The sequence below is a fragment of the Equus caballus genome, chromosome 8 (assembly GCF_041296265.1).
Source record: "Equus caballus isolate H_3958 breed thoroughbred chromosome 8, TB-T2T, whole genome shotgun sequence".
In the NCBI taxonomy this organism is placed as follows: domain Eukaryota; kingdom Metazoa; phylum Chordata; class Mammalia; order Perissodactyla; family Equidae; genus Equus; species Equus caballus.
The window spans coordinates 14751716-14761435 of NC_091691.1; the positions used below are offsets into that span (position 1 = coordinate 14751716).

General features: G+C 46.4%; 1 pseudogene; it reads right to left on the reverse strand.

Moving 5' to 3' along the window:
- Positions 1 to 917: 917 nt before the first annotated feature.
- LOC138925468 (transforming acidic coiled-coil-containing protein 3 pseudogene) lies at positions 918 to 2751 on the reverse strand (annotated as a pseudogene).
- Between the last annotated feature and the right edge of the window lie 6969 nt (positions 2752 to 9720).

The following is a 9720-nucleotide window of genomic DNA, read 5'->3' on the forward strand; positions in this document are numbered from 1 at the left end:
CTCAGCCTACATGACATCATCATACCTGTCCAGGTTTAATTTCTTCAGCTCTCTAGAAAATGCATGTCATTTTGACTACACAATCCTGTAGGTATTTCTAGTATTTTGCCAAACAATAGAGAAGGGAATTAGACACGAATTAGAACTTCTCTGGCTTCATGAAACTAATGCTCCATTGAACTAAGATGCCCCTAGTGAGACTGCAGACAGACCCATATGCAGAGCAAGGGACAACTTCATAACTACCTGGGGATTTGATTCCTGACCCAGATGGCCCCTGGTGAGCAGGAAAGAAGTCTGTGGAGAACCCCCTTGCCTAGACCCAGGGCATCTTTCAATACTGGGCTTCCTACATAATAATTATTCAGTCTTTGGGCCAGACACTGTTCTAGGCATTTGACATGCATTTTCTCATTTAACGAAACACAACTCTATGAAGCATGTATCTTTGTCCCCGTTTTACAGAAGAGGAACCTGAGGGCCATGGAGATTAAGTGACTTGCGTAAAGTTACCCAGTAAATAAATGGCTATGCCAAACCAAGTCTAGATATTTTTAACTGCAAATTTCCTAATACTTTCCAGACCACTGGAATGACTTTCAGCTTCAGATTGTCGCTGAAATTCCCGAGACACGATAGGCTTGCCCGGCACGAGGCCTACTTCACCTTAAGACGGGATGCAGAGCAAGGGGCAGAGCAGCCCATCAGGCTAACAGCTTCATGAAGACCGTGGGCATCCAGGGTCAACCTCCAATGTCCCAACCCCCATTTTGGTCTTTTGTTTTTAACTTAAGGGAAAATTTAGTCTTCTTTTTCAAGCAATCTGGTTAAAAAACTAGTGGAGACTAAGAGAGAAGAAAGAACATGAAGTCTTCTAACAAACAGAGTCAGACAGAAGGAGGGCTGACGGGCACCGGTCAGGGACTTCCACGCCAGATCTTCTCCATCTTGGAATGCAGTTGGAACTGACCTATTCTGGTCTGTTCGTCGCTTTCTTTAGTCTTCTGCTCAATGGTCTTCTCCGGTGACGCACGTGCATCCGCTCCTTCCTCAGGCTCCCTGGAAGGCCGAGGCCTCCCCTCGGACCTTGCTCCGGACCTGGCCATCTCCTCGTTTGTCAGCTTGAGTTTCTCTTCTGCGTGGGCCTTTGGGGCTTGGCATCGCTGGCCTTCCTTCTCAATTCTTACGATCTAATCCTCAACGCTCTCCTTTAACGATTCTTCATTCCTGCGGTAGCCTTCCATCACCTCCAGTTTCTCAAACCACTTGAAGATTTCAGAGAAAGATTTTCCCGTGGAGCTCAGGTCTGCTGTAAGTTGGTCTTCTTTTTTCAGAACCTTCTGAATCGCGGCTTTGGCAAGTTCCTTCTGTTTCTGGGCCTCCTCTGCCGCCTGGTACAGATCCCCAGAGCCATCCAGGATCTTCCCATCTCCAGGTTTGTCGCTGGAGCTCCTCACACCTGCTCTTCAGCAGTGGGTTCTCCTTCTCTGTCGCTTCCACCACCGAGTCCAGGTCCTCCTGGCTGTCCCGCAGCTGGTCCACATGGGCGCCCAGGGCGAGGACACAGGGAGGCAGACCGGCCCAGGACACCCTGAGGGCTGTCCTTCCAGAGCAGGGAGAGCTTGCCGCCTCCTGACACTAGGCAGGCCCAGACTGCTGCAGGAAATCCCCCCGCCCGCCGTGCTGGAACCCCAGCGGGTCTGGAAAGTGCCCTCACTCAGGTCCAGGCAGCTCGGCGGGCTTGGCAGCGGCTCACTGCCCAACTGCCTGGGGTGGGGGCACGCATGCTCCCCAAGAATTCACGCTTCCCCCTCCCATGCCCCTCTGTGACCTGCCATGGCTGTTCTGGGGCCCCCTCCCCGTCACATCTGCCAGAGTGAAGTTGGGTTGTCCAGCTGGTCCTAGGCCGGGGTGTAAGAGCCTGGAAGGCAGACCAGGCTCCTTGGCCTGCAGAGGGCACTGTCCTCAGGGCCGGGCAGGTCCACCAGGGCACTGCTCCCAGCTCCTTTGCGGGGTTGGCTGTGAGCTTTCTTGGTGGTGCTGCGAGGCTTCCGTTCTGTCTTGGGACCATCCCCAGGGGCCGCTAGGATTTCAGAAGTGAGCGTAATCCTTTTCCCTAAGGAATAAGAAGGAACCTTGACTTCCAGGGCTTGCTCAGGGCTGCCAGACGTTCATCCTGGAGATGCCACTTGGTTTTCAAGACTCCTCTGGGTCTGGGGAGATCTCAAGGGGTCCAGGCCACCAGGGGAGCTAGGTGGACCACCCCAACTCCTGTCTCCAGAGGCTGGTCTCACATCCCCTGGAGGGAAGAGCCATGTGAAAAGTCACCTTGTAGCTTTGGCTGTGTTCTTCGCTGGCACATTTTCTTTCTGTGACAGATGAAGAACAGATGATCTTCCAGTAAGTTCCGTGGGTGAAAACAGGAAGTCACGGGTTTCTGTACTTTTGTCACCAGTGACATTTTCCTCACTGAAGATCTACAGATGCATTCTTCCGGCCACCATGTGGAGCTGAGGGAACAGGGGGCGCTGAGTCTCCATTTTGGTCTCAAGGATGAGAGCTGGTGTCACTGTGGTCGCATCAGAGTAGGGAAGCTGCAGGGTCTCAGGTCGCTCACTTGAAGACCTTGCTGGTGATGCAGTGCGTGGAGGGGTGCATGTCACACTTCCATCCCTCAGCAGCTGTGTGCCATAAACTACAGGTCATGTAGTAGACAAACCCGACAGCCAAGAATAGTGTCCTCAGGGACATCGCTGGGTCAGTGACCAGTACATAGCCACCCCAGCAAGACCATCACTTATCTCTAATGGGTACATTCCCTCCACTGATATCACAGAGTCCAACTTTCTTCAAGCATCTCTGAGGCTGGAAGAAAGATTTACGGTTCATCTGTTAATCCCAACCCCTTCCTTCCGATGATGATGATGATGATGATGGTAATCAACACTTACCGAGAACTCACTATGTGCCAGCCCCGTGTTAAGCTTTTTATCTGCATTATTTCAACTAATCCCACAATCTGATAAAATAAGTCTTATCATTATTGTTCCCATTCTATAGATAAAGAAACTGAAACTCAGAGAGCTTCAGGAACTTGCCGCAAATCACCTGTAGAAAGTTAAGATGCCAGGGTTTAACCCTGGTGCATCTGACTCCTAAACTGGTGTTCCAGTCCGTCTACAAGACTGGATGATGGATTCTAAACTGAACTCATCCCTAACGGTTAAGTTGGTTGTGTGCACGAGTTCTAAATCAAACAATAAACCAATTCAGGTGGGAAAGAAAAGCAAACAGTGATCAAACCAGTACATTGTCTAATTAGGTCAGCTACTTAACGAAGTTGCCAAGTCATTTAATTCAAAATAATTGAGCTAATAATGGTGTGCGTAGATAAAATCACGGCTTAGTTACAATGATTAACAGTTTTGCTCAGTTTTACCACTTAAAAGTTGTATTCCTCAGGGCCAGTCTGGTGGTGTAGTGATTAAGTTCATGTACTCCGCTTCAGTGGCCCAGGGTTCGTAGGTTCGGATCCCAGGTGCGGACCTACACACCACTCATCAAGCCACACGGTGGCAACGTCTCACCTACAAAATAGAGGGAGATGGGCACAGATGTTAGCTCAGGGACCATCTTTACACACACACACAAAAGTTGTATTCTGAAAGCGTTCTCTAAGGAGCAGGAGTTTTGCTGGTGTCACACTACGGTCAGCGATGGGGAAAGTGGAACTAAGCCACGTTAAGGGAATCGCTTTATCTCAAGAATTGCACAGCCTTGAGCAGGATCCTATACGTTGTGAATCGTCCATAGGGGTCAGAAGTGCAAGGATTCCCCGGGTCTTGTCCTGTCCCCACGGGCCCCTCTTTGGGTGGGAACATACAGTTCCCAACACACGCTGGGAAATGCCATCACATCCTTCTCATCTCCGTGCTGTTCCTGGTTTCTCTCCTCTCAGAATCGGAGGATTTCTTCTGCTCCCATGTGTGTACCTCAGATCAGCTCCCACTTCCCAGAGCCCCATCTCCAGAGACCCAGACATCAAGAATACTACAGTTACCCAGGGATCAGTGGCACGGACTTCACTGTGCGTTATGTGGACCCAGCCTGGCCATTGTTGAGTGCATCAGCTCAAAGAAATGATTTACAAAGGCTATTAGAACAAAAGGAATGCGAGTACGCACACACTCACACACGTACACACAAACACCTGTAAATATTACTCAATTTCATCCATCAAGATGCCTTTGAATAGATCTCATAAACATAGAAAAAATGTTTTCGATGGTGAACAATGCACTTTAACATCTCCTGAATAATTTGTGTTGTCAGGAGCGCCTATTGCAATATTTTCTCATTTTTGTCCTCTCTGGCTGCTGCTGACCACTCCAAAAGAAATGAGCTCCCAACTGTATTAATAGCTTTTTCATCTTCCTGCCGTGGCTCCCTCTAAATGGCTGGCCGTTATCTATTCATGAAATGAATAACTGCTGCCTTTCATGTCTCCCAAACTCTCCTTGTGCTTGGCGAGATCAGAGCAATTGGATCTCTCCGAGGGGCCCTCCAAATTCCTGCGCTGCAGGAGAACTTCGTAAGGCTGGCTGTGTGTGAAGCCAGCAGAAATTGGGCGAGTCTGGACAGCTGTTTGTCTCAGAGGAGCGTCTCAGGCCCTCAGTGTAATGTCCTTCAATTTGCAGACATGTTGAGTGAAGCCTTAAAAATCCTTTCCACTAATTGCCTGTGGATGTCCCCTCTCTCTGTGGGAAGCCACGTAACATGGCAGGTAAACAGCACATCCCCAGAGCCTGACAGATGTGGGTTCAAATCCCAGCTCTGCCATTTATAAGCTGTGTGACCTTAGGCAAGTTACTGTGCCTCTCTGAGCCTCAATCACTTCTATTTTATATAAATAACAAAAAAAAACAAAGCCATAAAACATTTTTTGTTATTTAGTCATAATTTCATTATCCTCACTTCACATTTGAGCAAATGGATCCAGAGAATTCAGTAGTTTGCCTGTGTTCACATCTGAGTGTGAGTGACAAGGGTGGGAGTTTAATCCAGTTTTGTTTGATGCCAAAATCTGTACTCATTCCAGCTAGATGGTCAGCACCAGGAGGGCCAGGCCCTCTGTTTCCGCTGTATCCCTCATAACTAGAAGAGGGCCAGGCCCACAGGAGGTGCCCAGGTATGAGTCTGAATCAGCCTCTCTGACATGGCGGGCCCTGCTTCAGGCACTTCCTACACATAGCCCCATTTAATCCTTACAGCAACCATATAAGCTGGGTACTGGTATTATTCCCACATTAAAGATGAGGAAATGGATGGATAGATGGACGGATGGACGAATTCCATTACTCAGTTTTCCAGATTAGCCTGATCATAGAAATCACCTAGGTTCTTACAAAAAACCAGGTTCCTGGGCTCCCCACAACTCCCTCCAACCCTGAGGATTCTCTTTCCATAGGTCTTGGTGGCCTCCAACCCTGGAACTTGTACACAGTAAAGTCTGATCACGAGGTCTGGTGAGTTTTTTAAGCTGAACAAGGGTCTGGTTCTCAAACAAAAATTTTGGTACGAGGATGATAATCGTAAACAGCCGCTGAGAATGAAGCTCGTTCTTATAATTTGACATAGGCCAGGGAAGGAGGGCAGGTCTTGGAGTCCAGCTGACCTAGACATGACTCCCCACATGCCCCTTCATGCCAATGGGATGAGCGCCAAGTCACGTAACCTTGCTGAGTGTCAGTCTCCTCAATTGCAAAGCCTGGATAATCGTCCCTTCCATGAAAGAATATGGTCCAATTTAGCAACAATATATTTATGATGCTCCGTGGTGCCTAGAACATGGTAGGCATTCGACAAATGACAGCTCTCATTATAAATTGTTTAGGACATGGTGTGCTACAAAAAAGGAGCTTTTGAGCCAGGTGGACTTCATATGTTTATTCAGAAAATATTTATTGAGCACTTGCTGTGTGTCAGACACTGTGCTCAGACCAGTGAACACAGCAGTTAACAAAATACATAAAATTGCCTATTCTGTGGGGCTTATGGTCAAGTTGGAGGGAGACAGGAAAGAAAACATATGAATAATAAAAGAGTAAATTATATAGTAAGATAGCGTGTTAGAAGGAAAAAAGTGCTTTGGAGAGAATAATTAAGTGAAGGAAACAGACACGCAGGGAGAGGTTGAAATTTTAAAAGGATGGTCGTGGTGTGTGGCATCGAGGTACGAATATCTGAATAAGACTTTAAGGGAGTGAGGGCTTGTGCCTCGCCATATCTGACATTTGAATTCTAACTTTTCCATTTACTTTCCGTCTGATACTGGGAAAACCACATTACTTCTGAGTCCCTATTTTCATGATCTGTAAAATGGTGGCACCCACCTCTCAGAGCTGTCAGATTCCATCACAGTGTGTATTAAGGTTTTTTGTGCATTTGATGTTTTTAAGAAAACTGAACAAATAATGGCTTACATTTGTTAGGCACTTCCTCTGCCTACCAGGCCCTCTCTGAGGCACTCGTATGCAGCATCTCATTTTAATCCTCTTCACAGCTCAGTGAGGTAGGTAGCATTCTATTCCCATTTGACAGATGAGGAAACTTAGGCTCAGGGATATAGAGGAAAATATCACCAAAGGAAAAAGCAAGATGACCAGGACATGAACCTGGGTCTCTCTGACTCTCAAACCTGCTAAACCCTCTCCCTCATTTACTGACTGTGTGACCTGTGACAAATCGCCCCTCTAAACTTTCATTTTTCATAATTTAGGAATTGGAGTATCATTTGTCTTCCCATCTGATGCCTTAATTAGCATCGTAACTCAATGCAGCTTGGAGTGTATCTGAGGGTATCTGATAGGAAACTATAGATGCCTAAACAAAAAGGTCATAAAACAGCAACCAGCCAAGTTTGGCAAGTTGATTTCACCTTCTAATCCAATCTTGATCAGAGGCAGAAGAAGCCTGGCGCCCTCTTCTGGGAAGAATTTTAAGATCACAACTGGTCAATCGATTAGTGATGTCTGGCATGGACGAAGCCATAGAGGGCACAAGTCTGTGTGATACAAAAGTCACTTCTGCTAGTGTTAAATGGAAAACCCAAGTATTCTTGCAAAATTGAAAACTGCCCACTTATTTTCACTGGTCAAGGTAGAGAGCAACTTAATTTACTTGGTACCAATTACCAACTCTGATAATATGAACATGAACTTAGAAATCACCCTCTCCATTCTCTGGACGTTATCTAGTTCTTGACTTTTGTCCATCAATTCAAATGTCTTTGGCAACATGGTAAGAAAAAAAAATTGTTTTCAACTACTTTTGAATTGAACATAGAGGGAAACCAAAGACATTTTCTTGGTCAGAAAGAAGCCTGGGTCCCTCGAGGATCACCTAGTGCCTGGCAGCCCAGGGAAGGAAGAGAAAAGAGTGTTTCCCAACCTGCTGACTCAGGGACCTGTGTCCATCTCAGCAAGGTCCAAGACCCTCCTGATTTACACCACAGCACATCAAGGAGACCATAAAGCAATATGCCAACCAGAGAAAGAACCAAGGAAAGCAGACTCCTTCCTACGTTCGGAGAAGAAGGATTTATACAGGAACTTGCTAAAAATAACTCCCAGGTGCGACAGGCTGCATTGCATCAGTCACCTCTCAATTATCATGGATGGAGGCAGCCTGAGACTCTGGTAAAGTGAAGTAAAGGAAAACCCAGCAATCTATTCTATTTAACCTTGGGGTTCTGGGCAAAGGCTTGGGTGTTTCAGACAGTCCAGGGTCTGAGTTGTGTTTGGACCACTTCCTGCTATGTGGCCTTGGGCAATTTCACCTCTCAGAGCCTTGGATTCCTTATGTAGAAAGTGGAGATAGTTACATACCTTCCTCCTAGCATGTATGTGAGGATTAAATGAAATAAAGAACTCATAGAACTCAGCAGAGTGCCTGCAACACAGCAAGCCCTCCATCAACGTGAGTTTGCTTATTGTTTTTGAGATGAAGGAAGAGAGTGTATTTATATTTCTTAATGAGTTTTATGCAGACTAATATTAAAATGAGTCAGAATCCCCTTATTAAATTCAAGAGATGTGGTGGAGAAGGCTACTAGATAAGAAATTTAGTACTCACTTGCTATTCAGACTTGGGAGTTTTACCAGACTTCTCTGAGCCTCACTTGGCCCATTTGTCACACAGAAAAGGGTAGCAGGGTGTTTAACATGTAGACACAGGGTCCAAGTGCCAGCTCTGCATTTTCTGTCCGTGTGACTGGGTCTTGGTTTCTTGATCTGTAAAATAGGGGTAATGATAACACCACCAGCTTCCCAGTGAAGATTAACAAAATAAGCACCCAAAAATGTGAGCCAGCCTAATTCTTAGCTTCTTTAATAATAATCATACTATTAAAATGATTATATCTCAGGTTCTATCATGCTTCAAGAAGCCAGGGCCAGCCGCAGGATGGAAGGAAACCAAATTGCAGTCAACAATTCGCCCCTGACATGCCGCATGTAGGGAGGTGAGAATCACCTGGACATTGGCCACCCACATCCCAAGACCCTCCCTCGCTTAAACATTCCATTCCACTCCATCCTCCAAAAGAAACCAAGATTGTTCAGAAAGTTTTAAAAATGTGAATGTCTCCTTCGCGGGGCTCCATAGCTCAGATTCTAAGAAAAAGCAAAGCTCCTATATCAGCATTAATTAAACTGCCAGCTAGTAACAGGCCCATTACTCAACCAATAAATCTAACTCCTATCTGTTCAGCAGGCATCTCTGGGCCACATAAACCCAGACCAGAGTCTTATGTAACCTTAAAGAACTCTTAACGGCTTCTGGAATCTTTCTTCTCCCCACTCATCTTACAGTCTCAAGAAGGTCTATCCTGCGAGTTAATGGGAGAAATAGCTTCCCTTGGCACTTTCCCCATCTGTCTTAATTTTTTAAATTATACTTTTATTAAACCCTTAAGGAAAATGGACTTGCAGAGCTCTCATTAAACGGGGAACTATGCACTGCATAAAACAGAGAGAGGAATTTTTTTTTGAAAGCTACCCTCACAATTTGCCTTAATGAATTCTCCCTCCGCTGCTGTATTACAGAGACTGTGCAAATAAATAGAACACTTTGTGAGTGGTGGATGGGCAAATGGATATTTAAGCAGCCGATGATAGTTCTTGCAGCCTCCAATTGGGATCTTTCTTCCTAGGAACTCAAAGCATTTGGTGCATTATGGCATAGTCTTTTCTCCCTGGAGTCTGACTTAACGCCAGAGTGGAAAGTCAACTCGTCCCTGGAGCCCCTCATGCAGGGAGAATCGCTCCCATCCAACAGCCTCAGAGGAAGCTGTGGGAGTCTGCTCACTAGGAAAATATGCAATGTTTATTGAGCACCTACCCTAACCAGACATGTTGGTAAGTGCTTTTCCTAGTATCAGTGGTTATCAGCTGTAGAAAACTGGATTGTTATTCCCAACTCCACATTCTCCCTGTGTAGAATTATACATCCACGCTCTCTGCCACACGACTCATGGGTGGCATCAACTCCCTTGCCCCAGTGTTGTTGAGCTTAGTCACGTGACTCGCCTTGGCCAATGAAATGTGGGAGGAAGTGATGTTGTTAGAGTTCTAAGCTGAGCTTCAAGCGGCGTCACAGGTCTCCAATCTCTTGCCCTCCTGCCATCACCACAATAAGGGCATGCCCCAGAGAGCTGCGGGT